Genomic DNA, 19670 nt, shown 5'->3' with positions numbered 1-19670 from the left:
AATATTTGGCAGGAAACTTCATCACTGAAAAAGCAACGAGTTAAAGTAATGACCTTTTATATGCCACCATAACATTTAAAATTACTCAGATGAGCATTGAATGGAGGACCATGCACATGTGAATGTGATGCACATTCTGTGATATATCTACTCAACTTGGTCTACTCCAATGAGCGAATTGTTCATCGACAAATTTATTTCCAAGATTTTAGTATAAGCTAGAAATATCTTTGGTAACACCATGGCAGTTCTTAATGAGTTAATATTTTTTTTCCAGACACATTGTCTGTTAGATGTCTGAAAATTCTGTGAACACTTTAATTTTCATTATATTTGCAAAGTTTCAAGGATGCTTAAGTCATTCCTTTTTACATATAGCTTTTAAATTCCAAGCCCCCACCAGGTATAGCCTGGGCAGGCAAGTTCTAAACTGCCCTCTGTCTGCAGTGAGTAATTGGTGTGACTGACTGTGCCAACACTGAGCTCAGGATGGATTTCTGAAGCTAGCTGGTGGCTTGTCAGTGTCTCAGGTAGGCATCTCATCACTTGGTCTTGCTTTCTCAGTCCTTTACTTGATTATAATGATACTGTGTACTTTGGTCCTATGTGCTTAGCTTAGCTCTTTCTCAGCTTTGCTCCTTAGCCTAGACTCAGACTTACTTAATTTCCTTTCCTTTGTTCCTTGAGCTGTTTTCTCTAGAACACTTCTCTGTATGCTTCCCTTCTTCTGCTCTTTGCTTGGTACCTTTCTTAACTTTTCCAGGGCCCGGTTTACCTTGTTTTTAAACTTGGTTCTTGTCTGGTCATCAGCACTGGTTATGACTGTATGCCCAATGAATATCCCTCTCTAATGACACGTTTAATATCAAGGGCAGGATGGAGGTTTGTTTAGGAGCAAAATTATCAGATACACAAACATCTTTTAAACTGAAGGTGTTCTAGTTGGCTCAGGAATTACCTGTCTTGTAAATGCATGTTTGTAACAGGACCCAGCATTGCTACCATGAGGTAAAAGTTCCCTTCTTTCTTTTGAAATAAGGACATCAAAAGGCACCAACTTCTTCCTGTCTCTAGAGCTTGGTTTTACTTGAACATGTAACCAACAGTCTGGAATAAGGCAGCACTTGAAATAAATAAAATACAGAAGATTAACAAGATTAAGCAATTAAAATCATAGTCTTGAGAACATTGGCTTAATGGGCTCTTGCAAATGGTCTTCCCTGCTTTCTAGCTCAGCAACTTTCCTGGGCTCTCTGAATTGAAATAACACCTCAGCAGGTTTTTTTCTGGGATCTAGATGAATAAAACCCTGAGCAACATGACCTCACAGCTGGTCCCTGCAAACCTAGGTTACTCTCTAAACCTATGTTTCTGCCTATTTCCTTTCTTTCTCCTGTCCTGGCCATTGGTATCCCTCGAGAATCACCTCTGGGTCACACTTTGACTGGGGAGCAATATCCTCCTTCTTACTTAACTAGAGAACTTAGCAGTGACAAGGCAAACAAGTGTCCTTATGATGGGGACCCCAGATCTGCATGTGATACTATGGATGGGGTCTCACCAGAGCAGAGCAGAGGGGCAGAATCCCCTTCCTCAGCCTACTGCCCACACTGCTGATGCAGCCCAGGATACATTTGGCTTTCTGGGCTGTGAGCGTACCAGGTCATATTGAGCTTCTTGTCCATCAGCACCCCAAAGTCCTTCTTTTCAGGGCTGCTCTCAATTCATTCTCTTCCCAGCCTCTATTTATGCTTGTGATTTCCCCAACCGACGTGCAGGACCTTGCACTTGGCCTTGTTGAACTTCATGAGGTTTGCACAGGCCCACCTCTGAAGTCTCCTAAATTTCAGTTCCTTGCCAGAGATCTTCAGAGTCCTGTGGATTATAGTCCACACTTCCTTTTCGGGCACAACAGAGGATTTTATGTGAGCAAAGAGCACATTTTATTATCTGTGATGTGTCAACAGCACTGCTAGTTATCAAGGTTGCTGACACTTCTTATCATAGAGCCCTGGTGCTGTAGGGAAATACAAAGGAGATCCCATCACTTGACAGTAGCCGCTTTGGAGAACTGTAGTCAGTCTCCACTGCAAAGTTCCTGTGTGGCAAATTTCTTTAATCACATTTTTCCCCAGGTGGTTATTTTGTTCTCTCTTTTCATTGTCCGGCTTGAGATCTCACAGGCTGGTTCATAGAAATGTTTAAACATTCACAACTATATCTGAAGCTACTGGGAACTGCCCTTTAAAAATAGGAAATGTAACTCATTGTGAACTACTCAGATGGATTAGCTTGAATTCTCAGATACTTGTGTTGTGAATCTTGAATTTCCCAGCTATAGGGGAAGAGATGATGAAACTCTGTTCTTTCAGAGAAACGTGGAGGAATGTTTGTGAAATGTGTGCTATGAAAGTCACAGAACAGGTCAGCAGGAAATGTATAGCTGTCCTAACAGCTAAACACGTAATAGTGGAAAGTATATAGACCTCATGCTGAATGAAGCTAAAGCAATATACTATAGGAATATACTAAAAAGCTCATTCTTTGCACATAATGAAGCAGGGGTAAACGAGAAAAATGTGTATGATTGTATAAAGCTGGTGTCATAATTTAATAAGGGAATAAAGATTCACAAACATCTTTAACTCTGACACTTACTTATTTTTCAGTGTTTGATGAATTATCTCTTAGGGCAGTTTTTCTTTGGGAAGGTGCATATGAAATAGGTTTTTATAGCAGAGTCTCTTGCCAGCTAAAGTGAATATGCTGCTCTGCACATAGCTGCTCTTCGGTACACCTTTTACACCTTGTTGTTCCATCTAACTACGCTGGAATTCAGAGCTAACAGGATTCAGAACTCAAGTCTGATTAAGAAGTAGCAGAGAACTTACTAGTTGTGATGAAATCAAATCTGGTGTTACTTAAGTAATCATCAGTTTCTTTGCAGCCTTACAAGGAAGGGGTAAGTCTCCCCTTCTTTGCATTTGTTTCTCCTTCTTCCTTTTTCTTCTTGTCCTTCTTTTAATCTCCACTTTTTTCCTTCTCCTCTTCTAAATATCCTCTACTGCTATATGTTTTTCCTTTTTAGTTTTAGTATCTTGTCCAGATTCTTCTCTGCATTGAGATTGTTAGTCAGGATACATTTTAAAAAATGTCTGAGGTGAGGCTGTTTCTGGATCACTTGCATGGTTTAGGAAAGTTATTCTCCAGTTCAGTACTCCTCCTAAAAAGACCACACACTGCTCCTCTCCCTCCCTCCAAAGGCAGGTCCAAAAGCCAAAGATCACAGGCTGAGATAAGAACAATTTACTGGAAACGGCAATGAGATAAGAAAATGAACAGTAGCAGCAACAATATCAATAACAGAAAGTATAAGACAAAGAAACAAAAACACAGAGAAACCCCTGACAGTAAATGAGTACTGGACCATTGCACCCATCGGCCAGATTTTCTCCACCAGAAGGAATGCCCTTCTGGGAAGTCAGAGTCCCTTTCCCCCACCCCGGCAATGACAGGGGGTGGTATGGAATAACAGTAGGGTCTGGCCACGCACCTTCCTGGCTATCGCAAAAACTTAACCCTGTCCTGGCTGAAACCATGACAATCACTTGCACCAAAGTCTTCTGATGACAAACCTGGAGCGACAATGCCTGAGATGCCTTAACACAAATGGTGTGCTTTTCTCCTTGGATCTAAAAGTCCCCCTGGCTGGCTCACAGTTCCTATGAAAATTGCTGCTGAAACTGTAATTGGAGGCTTGAGTGAGATGCCAGTGAAAGCAGGACACAAAAATGACATAAATAAGTAGAGATTAAAGTAGAAATAAGTAGAGATTAAAAGACATTAAGAATAGGTAAGACAAAGGAGAACAAAAATCTGGAGAATGATGGAGGGATGCTGAGGTTTGAAAAAGAAAACAAGAAGACATCTCTTATGAAGAACTATCTATTACTTTGTTATTATTACAAAGTTTGGCAGGAAGTATGAAGCGAAAATGCTTTAGACTGAAGTCCTTCATAGAAGGAAAGAAAAGTAAGTTGTCTGTCTACAATTTTGTTCTAATTCTAATGAAGCTCTTTTCCATATCACAAGACACAGATTTTACCATGGCTTTTTAACTCTGATGTGTGATAGGAGAAAAGGTATACTCCTGCCAAGATGCTTATCTAAACAAAAAACTTATAAAAGGCATGTAAAATCTTTATGAGAAGGATGCCTGTCAATTCATCTTTTCCTTTATGGAGTATCTTAAACTGTGAAATGGCAGGTTTTAATTGCTTTGAACTTATGTGTGGAAGATATTTAGGTATCTAAGCTCAAACTGTTTTTCTCCACAGAATGATGAGTGAGACCAGGGTTACTACCATATTTTTCCTTCACATTATAATCAGTCTCACATTTCTGCAATATGAAGGACTGTACAAATGAGTTATTAGGCTACTGCCACGAGAGTCAGCAAGTAACTAGCTTTCATTACAGTTGGAATCAGAAATTATCTTTAACAGGACAGTGGATGACTGTGACTTCCTTGACATTTCCTTCTACTTCCTGCAAGTTATCTGAAGTAGGTGGCTTGTGCCCTAAATCTGAGCCATCTCTGTGCTAGTGTTTTTTAAGTAGTTTTGCATAGGTTCTGATTTTTCCGTGAAGCCTCTATACCCTTGCTGCAAGACAAACAGCATTACTTAATAAATAGATACAGCAGCAATATTGTACAGCTTCAAATGAACACAAAACCTCATTATATTCTCAAGTACTTGTAATTCTCAAGTATTTTGAATTTAAATAGGCAGCTGAGAATGTATGGCATTTTTTGGTTAAAATTCCACCACAATGAGTCTCTTTATATTACCTTTCCTAAATGTAGCCCATTTTTCAAGGGTCAGTTGGCTGCTTCTCATGTAAACAATGTGTTATTGAAATGTTGATGGATTACTCCCATGGACGACACCCCGGTGAGGGACTGAGGAATGGTCCTGGATTTGCAATGCAGACATAAGCATGCAGAACTGGACTGCCACTCAGTGGTGCAGGACATCATCCGTTCTTGTGCCACCACCCTTTGGCACTGACATGGTTGATCACAGCTACATCATCCACCACACAGATATACTGGGCACAAACAGGGCTACAGAACTGCTGTAAAACTTTAGTGTAACATCCGAGCAATGCCAGAATGAGTATAAATCAACTTTGTAGGCAATTCTGAAAAATACAGTTAGAGAGCCAAACGCCTTAAAGCTCAATTTTGTGCAACACTAGAACACCATTATTAAAGAGAATTGTCTGCTTTGAGCTAATGTATCAGTGACCTGGACACTTACCCACTGTCATTTATCCATGATTTTCTATGGAAGATATTAAAATGGCATTTCAGTCCCAGGGGATTGCTTATCAAAGAACTATTACTTCGCTACTACACCATTGTGATGCTTTTGATAGCTATGACATGCTTTAATTTGAATTGTCTTCTCTGTTTGCACCACACTAGTATGTATCAGATCTTTCAGGATCAAAGGATATCTTACTGTGCTTCAGAAACTCATTAAATCTATATTTGTAAATAAAGCATTTGTTCCACAGCACTAGGTGTCCTTGAACCACTAAAATGAACAGCTCTGCAGGACGTGTCCTAAATGTACTCAAGGCTCCAGTGAGTAATGAAAATGTGACTCATCTATTAAGTGTCTTGGGAACAACTTGTTATGGCCTATAAAGCTGTAGAAAAAGTGCACACAGTGGTATTCCCAGAGCTGAAACACAGATCTAATTAGACTCCCATAAAATGTCTTATTCAAGACTGAAAAATTGCTAACTGATCACAAAGTTTGCTTTATAGATTAATAGGCTAGTTTAATAGCTATATAGCTGTGTATGAACTACTTCTTTATGCACTTCGTTGTACAGATATAAATTGCTTTGGCTTTTATGTAATATATTTAATATATTTATGTTTATATTGCTGCTATTTTTGCAAATGAGACCTGCCTCAGGTAACCTTTTTAGCCCGTGTTTTCTTTCTTTTTTTTTTAAATGAACGAAAAAGAAGTCAATCTGTTTTCCAAGTCAGAATTCATTTTCAGGTTTATCAGCAGCTGAATACCTAGACTGGTATTCATGCTTCCTAATTATTGAAAAATATTTAATTCAATCCAGTAATACATTAAATTCAGAAGCAGAACAAATTTTATACGCAGCAGTATTTTAGACACAAAACTGATTAAAATAGTAATAGACCTTTCGGGGACACTTCTGGGGACATCTCGATTTCTAAGGAGTTACAGGATCTGGGAGATAGGCAAAAAGAACTTCATCTGTGTCTTATCATAACAACACCTTCTTTGTACTGGTGCTACAATGATTAGGGCTGGCCACAGCCTTGCACTGAGCATCAAGAATATGCTTTCCAGTTTCTGGAACTTGGGATGGCAGTTTCATTGCAGCATGCTCAACTCTGTTGTCATAAAAAATCCTCTGTTGCCTATAAAATCCATGTCCTAAATAGTAACTAACTACAGGACAATGAAATTTTTTTATATGGCTCTATAAACTAATGAGTCCACACCCATGTCAAAATCTAATGCCAGATGTTATGTTTGACTATTAGCAAGCCAAGAGAAGCACAGAACATTTTCTTGAGAGGGAAAAGCTGCACTGGCAACAAATTTTGAGAAGACTAGAGGTAAAGGGGAGTGGAAGTACAATTTCAACAGTAGAGTAACACATTTTAATTTTTTAAGTATGAAGGAAGAGAGCAATCACTTCAGAAAAAAAAGAATCTGAAAAAACATGTTAAAGCTAGTCATCGCATTTCTTGCCAAAACATCCATTCAGTTTCTCTTCATTAAAACTCTGATCAGTCTAGGAGATGACCATTCAAACTATTTTTGACCAGTCACTGCTGTTTCCAACATGCTTACTGGCTTTATGTTGGCTTTTCATGAGTGACCATGACTTTTCAGTACTCTCTTTCAGTCTTCTTTCATGTCTACTTGTGTTATTCTGTGCCATGTTTCCCCTCTTCTCTTTCATACCTATAAATCTATTTTTATTCTTCCCCCAGTGTTATAATCAACAATTTCCTTTCATTTTCTGTATCCTGAATTCCACTAGACAAATCTTACGGCAACTTAGGGATCCTCAATGTACGCTTTTCCATTCTTCTTTTATTTCTCATATTGACAGTTTTTATGTTATCTGTCTTTATTTTTTCAGAAGGTTAAATAATTCTTTAATTTTCCAGTAAGCACTCCTCAGTAAAACTTTGCTTCTACCACTACATGCTTCTTCATGTAAGAGGAATCATCTCCTAAAAACTCCTCTCTTTCTATATTTGCCCATTTGCAGTCCACACTGGTGCCTTCCTTCTCTGAAGTCATGAGATGATTAACTTGCAGCTGGAACTGAGCAGGATTTTTCAAACCATTATATATAAACTGTTAAGAACGTACTTTACTTAGCTACATGGGAAGAAGGAAACCTTCCCGGCTGTCCAAATAACAAAATAAAAATTTAGGTGGCTGAACAACAAAGAGGGAGTTATGTTAGACATGATCCCAGTTTAAATGTATATCTGATTATTTACAGTTGTGTTGGTGTTTTTTCATGCTGTTGTCAGTCTTATATATAACCTATATACTTACATGGTCTACTCTTACACATTGACACTTTGTCACCATTGTTTGTTACTCTTTCCTAAACCTGAGAGCATGAAGGTTTAAGAATTTTTTGTTAATGCTGTTAGCTGGTCACTAAGCTTGAATGATAAAATTTTATGAAGATTATAATCTGAATTGTTACAAGGTTTATGTTCTTTATGAACAGCACTATATCTTGCACATTTTTCTTTCAAGAAAATTTTATAATACAAAGAATGAAATAAAAGCTCTTTCATATGATGAAATTTATGTTCACTGAAGGAAGCATCATTTGATAGCAGTCTGAATGCAACAGAGTAGTGGCCATGCTCAAATGACAAGTAACAGGTTCTGTGCTACCTTGGGTCCCCTCTCAAACTAACCATTTTCTACAGTAGCTTTCTTCCATAAAACACAGTGTGGCATCAGTGATGGACCTTTTATGGGATTACCATTATTTATGCAGAGTCTTAAGTAGTAAAGTCTCCACTGGAAGATATTTGCCTCACATTATCTTCTGAAGATATGTAGAAAAAGTACATACATACTTTGTGTCTTACTTTACTTTTTTCTATACAAGTAATGATAGGAATGAAAGAGTTTTATTACTAAAACAGGATGGAAATGATTGAAAAGTTGTGCAAGTGAAGCTTATCATCCTTCAGTCCACAGATGTTATGCTTCATGTTCACTGCATGCTGTAAAATACTTGGAACATATGGGAAAATTGAAGGTGATTAAGATAAAGCTATTACAAAGCCTGATTTTGCCATTCAATGTTGCGTCCATAGTAACTCCTTGCATCATATGGCACCTGTGTATATGATGCAAAGACATTTCTTAAAGTTGCACAAATACTAATTAACATGAGAGGAAAACTTGTGTATCTTTTATCAATGTGAAGTGAGTTTTTTATTTCTATTATACTAACAGAATTTTCCATAATTCACTGGGTATTTAAGATGTGACATTGTAAACAAACTATAATTCACAAGGGGAAAACATGTAATTTAAAGATGGGGAAAAAAGGTTTTGTGAGAAAGGAGGAGAGCAGTGGGTTAAAGGGACAGCTGGTGTGTGTATGTTACCTGATATGGGAGTTCTGCTCTCTGTTACTATTTTGTCACTGCTGTAGTAAGGCAGTAAATGATAGCTACCAGTAATTCACTGAATAAGGGATGTGTCTTATCCATCTGTATCCATGCGTTCAGCCTTCCTGTGAACATACTATGGAGCAGTCTCTACAGAAAATCCCTCAGAACTTGCCAGAGGTGAGGAGATTAGCAGGGTTCTACAGAAATTACTTTAAAACTAACAGAACTTATATGAGTATGTGTGTTTTTTATTTTTTGACACTATCTCACAAGATTACATAGGGTGACTATTACTTCCTCATGTAATCTCTAAGATAAATTAAAAAACTACAACAAAGTTATAACATTCCATTAAATTCTATAGCTTGCCTCTTTGATGTTCTCTTTGTTCTTTTTCAACTCAGTCATATAAAAATTTTGTACAAAACCACACAGATGTCTTCACTGAAAATAAGCGTTCTTTTCTTTTCCTATCCCTTTCAATTTCTGAATCTGTAAGTCTATATTGTGTCAACTGAAATGAATTATGCAGGGACAGATAATGAAAAATAGTATTATGAACAAGTGCTGAGTACCACTGCCACAACAGCACATGTACATATACATGTGCATTCACACACACATATATATACATATATAGAGTGGATGTGTGTTTGAAAGAGGGTCATTAAAATTCAGTTCTGAATGAGTGATTAAAGCTGAACTCAACATCAGATGACAACAGCTGTCCTTGATTCGTATGTGCTGAACTAAAAATCCATAAAATATATTTATTCTTAATAGTGAATAAGTTCTTACATCTCTGAAACAGGCAACAGACACAAAATACCACCAAACTGTACTTTAATTGCATGTGACACTACATACAAAGACATTTAGCTCTGGCTACTATGAATTTTTGCAGGACTGTGTAAAGTCTTTGAAGACTGATGTGACCTGCACTTGTCTTCTTTTAAACGGTTTGATGTGACCATAACACTTGCTGCCTATTTAAGAAAATGGGCCTGTATTTTTGAAAGGAAATACCAAGGAATGACTATGCATTAGCTTTATGCAGCTAACACTGATTGAAAATAGAAAAGGGAGAACATTCACAGTAAACAAATACCTGTATAGGTGTATTTTAGTTTTAGGTATCTATATAATAACTTTCAGTCCTAGCATGATAATTTAATCTTCTTTCCATTCTGTTCTAGCTTGTTCCAAACATTGTCCCATTTGGCACAGAAACTTTTACTTCAGAAAGTTCTCTGTTGGAAACCAAATATTTTTCTTTCCAGGGGCAGACATTCCTCAGTCAAGTTCAACAAAGTGGACCACAAGGGACCTGTCTCTGTTGTCCAAGCTAGCAAGATACATTTATGAGCCAGCATCAGTAAATAAAGAAGGCAGGCTACAGCTGTCCTCCAGCACTTGAGGTCACTGAGCAATTCCAGAACCACAAGTCAGTGATTTAATGGAATTCCCCATTCAGACAATTATGGCACATTTGACCATACCACAACATAAAATGCTGGATTCTTAGTGCAATCACACACCACCACCACCACCAACAGAAAAACCCCAAACAAACAAACAAACAAACTGCCGTGAATCAGGTTTTTCTGTCTGGCATCTCTTACATAATTTTTTTTTTTGCAGTTGTGTAATTGAGTACAGAAAGATTCAGAGAGAGAAATTCTTTGAATATGAATTATCATGTGCCTTTTAATGAGCTCCACAGCCTACCATAAACCATGTATCTGATATGAGCCAAGGCCATTTTCTGAAAGGGGGGCATGCAGCAGTGGCAAGGAGAGGTGCTGGGAAGTGCCCATGAGAAAACAGGCCCCTGTAAGGGCATGCTGACAAGAGACCAGAAAGTAATTCCTGTGAGCAGTCAGAATGTGCTCTAACCTGAAGGGCTAGCTGTGAACCCTGCCAGTCACATGGCTGAGTAGAGATAAAGAAATAAAAGTAGCAAATGAGTGCTTCTTGGTGGGAGGAGTGTGCTTTTATTCTGGTACTACTTATAGGGTACCACACCATATGAGAAATGTAATAGAGGTCATTTTAGCTAAAAAAAAAAGGTATAATTGATTATCCAGCCATTGCATGTCACTACACAGAAAATTAATGCATTGCTCTGAGATCTAATATTTATTCAAATGTAAGACCATATGAATTTTAAAAAGCAATTATAAAACACTACAATCTATTCTTGCAAATTACCTGTTGTAATTTTAGCACTAGACAACAATGACAAATTACAATCCTCATTTCAAGGATATGAGATGCATTACATAATGCAGATCTATAGTGTTTTGAACCATTAATCATCATTGTCTGGCAGCACTGTTTGTGTTGATCCTGTTTACAAAAGAAAAGAACTGCTAAGACATACTATTTTTAGGCTTTTCTTTATCCAGTAAGTATTCTTTAGAAGGAATCATTTATAATCTGAATTTGCATTTAGCCTCAAAACGGAAAAACAGCCCAGACATAATTGCAGCAAAGAAAGGTTGACATCCACAATAAAAAAAATTAAGACCTATTTCTACCTTCACCAAACATTTATCTGCTACTATGTTAATTAGCAGTTAAAAGTTGTTATTAAATTACAACATTGTATGACCTGATAGTTTTAAAATTACAGTTTAGGCACATAATCTAGGAGCCACTGGACTTTTCTCAAAAATGTATAGAACATTGTCTTGCAAGATAAATGAAGTTCTTCACATTTTCTGTCAATTTTTTCAAGAGAGATTCTTCCTTTTTATGTAGAGAACACTGTCAATCATGGAGTACCAGATTTCACTACTAACAAAAGTAATTCTTATTGTTAATTGTATCAGAATATAAATATAATCACAGTTAAACTGAAATGAGTTTTTAATGATTTATAAGATTTTTTTAATTAAATCTGTTTCCTGTCGAGGAAAGATACTCAGTATCAGGGTTAGACTAGGAAATGAGGTTTGTTGATCCTGTAAAACTTTTTAAGGTTTCTTGAATGTTCCTTGTCTTTATTGAATATCACTAAACACTTTCAATTTAATGAATGCACAGATAATAGCTTGGCAATTAGAGGAATTTACCTAGGATGTGAAAGGCTCAGATTCAGTCTGCAGGTCTGCCATTTCTTCCTGTCCCAGAAATATGCTCCAGACACCAGGAAATAAACCCTACAGTGGTTTTCCTAGAGATTGATTATGACTTTCTGTATTTGTGTATTTTGCTCAAATTCTCTGCAACAAAGCTGTGAAGCTGAGTACCCAGCATCACAACTAGACAGAATATTGGACTAGCTCCATAGTGGTTTCTCTCACACCTGGCAGTAACATCCAGGCAGATCAAGAAGAAAAAAATCTCAGGGCCAACACCTAAACCAGACAGAAGACACTCGTGAGTTTGTTGCTTAACTCCCAAGAGTTTCATGAACACAAGGCTATTACCTATTATACCTCTCACTCTCTAGGGTATTGCATTTCAGTAAAAGCCCTGTTGGAGCACTTAGGTTCTTGCAAGCGTGTTAGTCTATACTGAGTATTTTCCAGCTAAAAAAACTGTTTCACTGAAGAGTTCCCAGTCAGCTGCATTCCCAAGTGTTTTGCATTAATCTTTAAGGGCCAAGACACATAGAAGAGCCAAGAAGATCTGAGGTTCTAACTAAGTGGAATACAGGGTTTTTATTAACAGGAAAAAAGACTAACTCTTTGTTTTCAAATTGAATTGGTATAAAACATTGCAGTGACTTTATTACTTTCCTTATAAATTATTGACAGATAATTATCAATAGGGAGTTTTTTCCTCTAAAAACTATGTTCCCCTGCCACGTTAGCTTAGAGTTTCTGTAAAATCAACTTGCGGCCTCCTGCAAAGTAGCTCTCTTTTCTGGTAAAACGCTCATTTCTTATAATTTCTGGGATACAAACAAATTTAATAGATATAATGTATGCAAATATAAAAAACCAGACAGTTCTGCAACAACATGCATAAAAATGAGAGGTGAAAAATGTCTCAATTAGAACCTCTTCACCAAAATTAACTCTTTTGTTAGTAAGATCTTCTGTTCATTTTAGAAAAGCTGTGGCATTCCTGTCACTTGCTACCCTGAAAGTAGGCTGTTCATTGCAACTATTATTATGCCAGTGAAGTCCAAAGTGACTGTGTAATTCTCTTCAGATTTTGTTGAAATACAATACTGACACAAGTGACATGTCTAACAGGCAAACTCTCCGTGTGCACTAAAAAAATATTGAAAGCTTAGGATTTAGATCTCTTTTTTGGAAAGAAATACATCAGAATAGTGGAGATGTTTGAAAACTTGAAACAAGAGCAATCCTTCTAAAGTGCACTGAAATGGCACTTACTGCCTCTTCTGCTTTCACAGTGCATTTTCAAGTAACTTTGTGCATGCTTACATTAGGGATTTTTGCATATATGCAAAAATGAGGCAATTTGTTACATCATTACGGTACGTGCTGATTGCAAACCTTTAGAACTCATCTAAAAAGATGGTAAGGTTACTCCCCCAGCGCATGAGATGAAAAACAAATTAGGTATTAACTTAGCCTGCCGCTACATTTTATTATTTATTTCTGAGGGAACTAACACGACAGGGCTCACCACATGTGGGACCATGAATTTGCATTTCAGAACAAAAATAATAAACAATAACAACTTTAAAGTATGCTGATGCAAGCCAGTAAGGAATAGGATTAGTTAATTTGTAAGTTAATACATATGTCTAATTGTAATGCAAATTTCACCAAGGATATATAAAATAGGTACATTTAGATCACGTGAAATATTTGTGAAAGTTAAAAAAGAATCACACAACAAAAGCCAGTAAGTCACTTGGAGAACTTCTGTGCTCTCCACGTTGTCTGTATTTTCATCAATTGTATACATCTTAATGAAATAATTATCATCTAAGTTAGCTTCCCCAGAAAGAGCACTTGCCTGTATCTTTGAGAGTATCATAGCTACAATGTGATTACTACCTTGATTATATACGGTAATAAAATTTCAAGGAACTCAGTTGTTCTCCTTTTTTTTCCCCCCCATGTTTCGCCTTACATTATCAAAACCAAAGAGGTAGACTCATTCTTATGCTAGATTGCAGTACATCTCTCCCTGGTAAGAAGTTACGGTATTTGCTTTCTGTCACAATGACTGTTCTATCCTGCAACTCCTCTGAGTCTCAACTCCAGTTTCTTGGGTGCCTCAATCTCTCCACAGCTCTTGAGATCGTGAAAGAGGTGATTCCTGGGTTATCCTCACATATCTGACAGCGTAAGCACAGAGGCAGTGAAGATTCATGCCTGCCCTCAAAGTCTGTATCCTCTCCTGGGTCAGCCGTGCTCCTTCAGTCAATCATAATGTCATTACTTTGGCAAATTTCTCAGTTACTTCCTTCCCCTGCTGCCACTTTCAACTTCTGTAAATTTGCTCCAGGGACAAAGAAGGCTACAAGAGCACAAATTCAAGTGGAGAGTAATACAACTGCATTGTCATCTCCAAGTTTTCAGCTGTTTTATTTTTTTACCTGCTCCATCTATAGACCTCAATTCTCAGAGGACACATCTTCTGAGCAGCACAGGGCATAGATGGTGTCATATCCCACATTCTTCTCTGCTACTGGTGGCATAGCAGACATTTATAGCATTTCTTGTTGGAAACTAGTAGCTATGAGCCAATTCCAGGCATGAAAATGTACTGGCCTCATTGAAAAAATACGTGTATAAATCTGAAAAGAAAAAGGCAAAAAATGTCTTTCACAGATAAATACTTAAAGGCATTTGAAACTTCAGCTTTTACTGAAAGTGTTTAAATAATCACTAAGATAATTACTTTCCAACTTATTGCCATGTGATCCAGCATTCAGGACAGCAAAAAAATCAAGCAAACAAACCTGGACGTTCTGTGAGCAGCAAAACTACTTTATGTTCGTTCTTTGTGCGTAAGTTATGTTCATCAGCAGAAGATTTTTTTATGGCTTGGGTACACATTGCTTTTGAGTGTAGATTTTCTTGAATCTAATACATGGAAGGTTCACATTTCAACCTTCTCCTCTGTGAAAGGGAGAAAATCCAAAACTATTAGCAGCAGCAAGCATCTAATAAGTACACAATCTCTGAAGAACAACTTTTTTTTTCCAGTAAGGTAGAAATTAGTCAATTATTTAGAGACAGGGCAGAGTGAAAAAACAGATAAAGTATGCACACAAACATATGGATTGCTCATGTAAGCTTTATTTCCTTAGGAAGTCAGGATAAAACATTTCAGTGATTAATACATAAACAGCAATTGCTCATATCCTGCAGATTTTCAGGAAATAACTGAAATCTGCAAGCAGATTTAACTGAGTCTGTAGCAGATAAAATTAACTAAAAGATGGAAATATAATTGCCTGAGTTTGTACACGAAGTCAAGCTGAAAGATAAATGGCAGTTCCATTTTCCTGTTGACTGTTAAAGCAAATTAATTATCTGGGGTCATGGATTTGCTTCCAGAAAAAAGAATGTGAATCTCAGAATCCAAGAGAGTTCGTAATACGCAGAAAAGGAAACTGATTTCTCAAGAGATATTACCATGCAGACACAATAGTCCTGGGCCAAATTTGCCCTTTTGAGGATTGTTTCAAGGAAGTGTGAAGTTCCTGCACAGTGCTGCACGAGACTAGGGTAACATTATGTACTTAAAACTCTGACACAGTTTTTTCTGAGGATCCAACTTTGGATGGAGTTTCCCATTACATAAAGTTGATTGCTCAGAAAAAATACGATCATGCTGTAACCCTTACATGGTGTTCAGTCTCAAGACAATTCAGTTATTTAACTAATGTCCTCCAATAGCCATGGTGTGCAGTATAGCAGGAATGATAGTTATTTCCTGCAGAGGGAGAGTGAGGCTGTGGGTGATGCCCCTGCAGCAGCAGAAAGGGTGGAATCTGGGAGATGGTGGAGTCCATGGCAGCTGGGAGGGACAGCTGGACTGCGAAACTGGGAGGACTGGAAAGAATGGAAAAAACAGCTGCAACAGCAGAAAAATAGCAGGCAACAAACAGGATATGAGGAGGAATTACAATAAAATAGTTGGAAGCATGTGAGGAGACCAGCAGGCCTGATACTGACACTGGCAGCCAGAACTGCTGGGAACGCTGTGATCCACAACACATGCTCGCAGCAGTGCACCGTGGTGAATGGATTCCGGCCTGCCACACAGGACTGCTGTAGTGCAGCAAGTGCAGGTGCCAAAGAAAAGCAAACTCCTCATTTCTAGTAGTCTAAGAGCTACCCCAGGCTTGCAGTTTCGTGTAGGCTCTTAGTGGATGCTACTTAGCTGTCACTCTGTCTTGAAGTTCTTCTGTGAGAGCCCTCAGAAACACACAGGTGTACATCTGCAACCTCTGTGTGCCACAGGCAGGGAGGCTCCCATATGAGAAACCAAAGCACAGGAACCTACTAGCAGTAGCTGAGACCTGGAATATCAGTCTAGGGATGGGCTAGGTAGGTCTTTCCTGTTTTTTTTCAAATCAAATCATTAGAAATGTGTCCTCGAAAATGAAGAAGCCAAACATACAGACTGTAAGTCCAGAAACACTGGATTAGACAAGAGTTAAATATTAGAGTACTGAAGTAAATACAGAATTGTGACAGTCGTAAATGGATACAGAAAGCCCAGCAATCACACAGCTCAGAAGATAGAACGGATTTGGAAGGAAGAAGGAAAGGGAGGTATCAACAGATAGACAGCAGGTGAAACACAAAGATGGAAATGATGGAGTTAGATGTGTCAAACAGCCCTACACATGGGAAGATATAGAAGAAATTATAATAGAAAAAGGACGTTACAGAGATATGGAGTGGGTAAGTGCAGAAGAGAGGAAGATTTGAAAATCTTAACCCCCATCTGAGAAGCATACATCAGAACATAAATTCATGTTTTTAATCAGCTTTTTTCCCTATCAGTTGAAAACTAATGAAACCTAAGGAAGCAATTAGCTTTAGGTAGATCATAGGGCATCTGTAATATTCCTTTATGCCATCACTCCATCACAGTGATGAAACATGATTTATGTGAAACATTTCCTGGAGAAATGCCATCAACATTAATAACATTATATAAACAGGAGAAAACAGCAGCTCCTGTGGCCTCCCTTCGCTTCCTGTGCTAAGCAGCTCTGTCGTTGCAAAGGAGGTTTTTTGAGCAATGATGATTGTAATTCACAAATTGAATTTCTTTTTACCTTGAGTTCACAGCTGGTGTTTTGTTCTTTTTCACTGTATTTGCATTCCAATAAACGGTCATTAATCTGTGTTTCCTTATCAGGAGCTGTTCTAATCAGGCTGTTCTAAAAGATGAGTTAATCAATAGAGTTAATTCTTTGCATTTATAAACAACAGGAAGTTTTCTATTGTAAAAACAGTTTCTTTTTTATGGTCTGTTCAGGCTTATCACTTCTTAAATGTCAGTTTAAACTCAGTGCCATTAGTATGTCATGAAAAGCAACACTTACACAAGCAATCCTACTGAAGTTGGTGTGGGTACTCATTTGACTATACAACATGAATTAATATGGGCAGAAATGAAAAATATGAGCTTCTTCATTTGTCTAAAAAATACTAAAGAAGATTACAGGTAGATAAACAAGTTTTCTTTTCAATAGATAGCGAACAAAGTGAATTGTATTTTCATTTGTATTCTACCTCACAATCCCCTACCACCCCTTACTGTAAAGCACTACAGTGAACAGTTTTTTGATCAGGTCTGTATTTCTATAAGAGCCTCTTACATGTTACAATAAACCAGAAAACATAAATAGGGGGAACTTACACCTTGAAGAGAGCAGCTAGCCCCACTAGTACTTTGTCATTCTGTTGGCATAGCCGAGTTTCATTTTCCTGTTTCACTAATACACACAGGGCACATGCCATTATTAATGGAAATGACAGAGACACAGCCCCAGGAGCTGTGTTCCTCGGTTTCCTTGGTCTGGGCACTACAACACACAGAAAACACCCTTGCGCAGTAGCCCTCATTGAGAATTTTGCTGGCTATCCCCAAGCTTGCGAAGATGAGAACAGGAGAAGTCACAATGTCCCAATGTCTGTGCTGTCCTGGGATTTTGGTCATGAAGCAAATGGTAAGGACTTACTGTATGACCGTATTTCAGTTGTGGTTCTAATAGTGGTGTCTTTGTTTACAATATGTTCTCTTACACTTCTGCTGCATGAAATGAGCTCCCAAGCATGCCTACAACTTTTTTTTTTCTTTAAAAATCATTAAAGCCACAACTAAGCATAAAAGTAAGTGATGCCAACAATTCAGATTTTCCCTAAATTCACCTAGCTTTTCTCCTAATGAATATAGGATGTCATTACTTTGCTGTGTTTTTGCATGGGTTAATTTCTCTTGCTGCGTCAAACCCTTTCCCTTCAGTAAGTGCAGGCATTTCTCTTCCCATGAAGGGTCAATCTTGTCTTTTACACATCAAAATAGAGCCAAGCAATTTCTCACACAAAACTTTAAAAATACTGTTATGCCTACACCAGGGTGTCAGTTGTGCATCAAAGTATGAGCAATAGTATAGAGATTATTTCAGCTAAGGCTAACTGAGTTTAATGGCCATCTAAACTCTGTTCATTTGTATTTATGAGTATGGTATTTCTGGTTTGGGAGTGCAGACTACATGGCTAATGATGGAGTGAGTATGGAAAGCGACTTTGGCGCAGCACTTTTTTCACAAAGTTGAAAAGTTACTGAGAGTTTATTGTTATACCCTTTTCATTCTCCCCCATCTTTAATAACACAGGAATTAACCCAACCCCCAACTTGCTTGCTATACCGTGTGTATTTCAACACATTACTACCGTCGGTCTCCATAAAGGCTACATACAAAATTTATGCTTCACTTCCCAAAATCCAGTCATCTTTAACTAACTACTCACAATACATGAACTTCAGACTACCACCTTCCATTGGTCTTGACACTCAGAAACATCGCATTCAAGTCTTACTCACACTTGTCTGAAGCATACACTTCCTCTTTGCTTGGATACATCTGGCACAGATGAAGACATGGAAACAAAAAGCATGGTGGAGAGCAAACCTGATGTGCTACCACAATTCTTATGCCTGTACTTACACCTGACATCCTGCAAGCCCCAGAAGTTTCTTTCTCCAGGCAAAAACCACATCTGGATGATTGCATCACTCCAGCCTTAAAGCAGTAAGTAACAGCAATAGAAGAGTGATGAAATAGACTATTTGGGGGAATGAAACTGTGCGAAAAACCTCAGCCCCAAACATGTAGAAGTGAATTACTGCAAAGAATACTGTAACTGGGTGGCAATCAATGTTGTCAGCCAATTTTGGTTTCGCACTCTGAACAGCAATTCTAAAGTCCACGTACGTTTCTGCTCTCGTAAGGCTGGCTGTGCCTGTCACCTGTGCTTAACGGAGCAGCTTTTTTACCTTGCGCCGTTGAGAGGTCACGCACTGAAGCAATCTCGTTAGTTTTGCCATTTCTTACGCTTTTAATGAACTATTGCCGGCTGCGAGCATTTAAAACAACAACGGACAAACAAAAGCCTCGAGTTTGGTCAAGAAGCTGCAAGTTTCCCCTTTCCATTCTCCTGACTTGCGGCGCTACGCTCGCTCCGGGAACGCTCCGGAGGGCCGGCAGCCGAAGGGGGCCGAAAGCTGCTCCCGGAGGAGAGTCCCGCGGCCCGAGCAAGGCGGGAGTGCCCCCAGGATCGCGGGAATGCCCCCAGGATCGCGGGAATGCCCGCGGACCAGCCAGAACGACAAAGCCTGGCGGGACGCGCAGTCTCCCGCCGACTCGCCCAGCGCAGACTACGTTTCCCATGAGGCCGTGCGGCAGAGCGCGGTGTGCGTCAGCGGCACGGGCAGCCAATCGCGGCGCGGCCGGGGCGAGCGCCGTCCGCCGCCA

At 38.6% G+C, this 19670-nt stretch overlaps 1 long non-coding RNA gene across 1 annotated transcript; it reads right to left on the bottom strand.

Annotated features, from left to right (window-relative positions):
- Positions 1-10855: 10855 nt before the first annotated feature.
- LOC104686807 lies at positions 10856-19663 on the bottom strand. Its single transcript, XR_751405.4, has 4 exons — positions 19193-19663; positions 16965-17069; positions 14628-14787; positions 10856-14462 (listed from the first exon to the last, which is right to left on the bottom strand). It is a non-coding gene; the product is annotated as an uncharacterized LOC104686807 (long non-coding RNA).
- Between the last annotated feature and the right edge of the window lie 7 nt (positions 19664-19670).

Source organism: Corvus cornix, chromosome 1A, assembly GCF_000738735.6.
Source record: "Corvus cornix cornix isolate S_Up_H32 chromosome 1A, ASM73873v5, whole genome shotgun sequence".
Lineage (NCBI taxonomy): Eukaryota > Metazoa > Chordata > Aves > Passeriformes > Corvidae > Corvus > Corvus cornix.
Note: the sequence above shows the minus strand (reverse complement) of the source record. Positions and strands in the feature narration are given on the sequence as shown.